Source organism: Pseudochaenichthys georgianus, chromosome 15, assembly GCF_902827115.2.
Source record: "Pseudochaenichthys georgianus chromosome 15, fPseGeo1.2, whole genome shotgun sequence".
NCBI classification, from domain to species: domain Eukaryota; kingdom Metazoa; phylum Chordata; class Actinopteri; order Perciformes; family Channichthyidae; genus Pseudochaenichthys; species Pseudochaenichthys georgianus.
In genome coordinates, this window is record NC_047517.1 from 28345641 (window position 1) to 28347203 (window position 1563).

Consider the following 1563-nt stretch of genomic DNA (forward strand, 5'->3'; position numbering starts at 1 on the left):
GTCGTACTCCATGTAGTACTCGGTCCAGCAGTATCACTCTCACTGAGAATTTATGGCAACAAATAATTGTATCTCTCATCAAAGATGGCAGAAAACATGCATTATTGTTCTCTGGAGGGGAGTTTGACAGGGTATTACTCAAAAAGTACACAGTAAAAGTACTTGATTGTACTTTTGGTACTAGTCTAACAAGTAGGCTACTGAGTCCAACAGTATCACTTTTATTAAGAATGTATGGCTAAAAATCATTTTATCTCATCAAATATAGCAGAAGTGGCATGATTTTGTTCTCAGGAGGGGAATTTGAGAGTATTACCCAGAAAAAATACAGTAAAAGTACTTCATTTTATTGTTGGTAGCAGTCAAACAGAAACAGAAGCAGAAAAAACACGCATTGCATTAGCGTTAGTGCCGCTTCTCAGCGATTACCGTAAAGGCGCTATAAATCGCGCACTCAAAAATGAAGAACTGCTCATTTGACCAAGCAAATTTGAGAGACGGCTGAGTTGACCGCAGTAATACGACCCACAGCAGCGTTTTCAATCAACGTCTTTCCCCCTATTCATTTCTAGCAGCGAAGAAGAAGAAGAAGAAGAAGAAGAAGAAGAAGAAGAAGAAGAAGAAGAAGAAGAAGAAGAAGAAGAAGAAGAAGAAGAAGAAGAAGAAGAAGAAGAAGAAGAAGAAGGCTGCAGTCGGATAGTTTAAAAATCAGCTCCTAAATTCTAACCCTATCGTCTATTCCTTGACCTCTGAGTGAAACGTCACGGGGTTAAGGGATAGTGGATAGGAGAATTCAAAAGGACTTAGGAGAAGAGACTGCGGTACTTTAGAGAATCCGAATGCACTTTCACTATCCGACGTGTTTATGATGCGCCAGCGGACGTCATTGTGTGCGTCTGCTGCTGTGGGGAAACTATGGAAACCACCGTTTTCTATACAGCTGACTACAACATGGATGTTTAATAAGAACGAGGGACTGATGTAAACTCATCTAGAGACTCTGCACCGTGCTCTGATGCTGCTGCTTTGCTTTATGAACGTGGACAACAGAGAAACATATTCTTCATGACCAAAGTTGGAATTGAAATAAAAAAGGAAAGTGAAACTTATGCTCGTCACCCTCTCCCTCCGGTCCACATTAATACAAATGATCCCAATACGACGTATGATTGTATGAACTAAAGATCTAAAAATCAATACAGATGTATTTATTATAAACGTTAGTCCTTAACATCTATCACTGTGTATATCACCATTCAAGCATCTTTTAAAAGTTGAACAAACCCCACACAGCTCAGTAAAGACTGAAATGTTGACTTTATTTGATAATTTCAGTGAAAACTAACGTTCATATTTCTCTTTTTGAGTATAATACTGATGAACGTTCAAAACAAAGCACTTTGGCAACTTACCACCTATGTTTTAAAAAGCTTAATAAGCACCGTAACTCTCATGATATCATTTCTCGGTCATAATCAGTTGTTTCCGTGAACGGCCGACTGTTGAGTGACGGCAAATGCTGCGGCTGCAAGGCATTGTGGGGCAGCATTTTCGCTTCTCCTG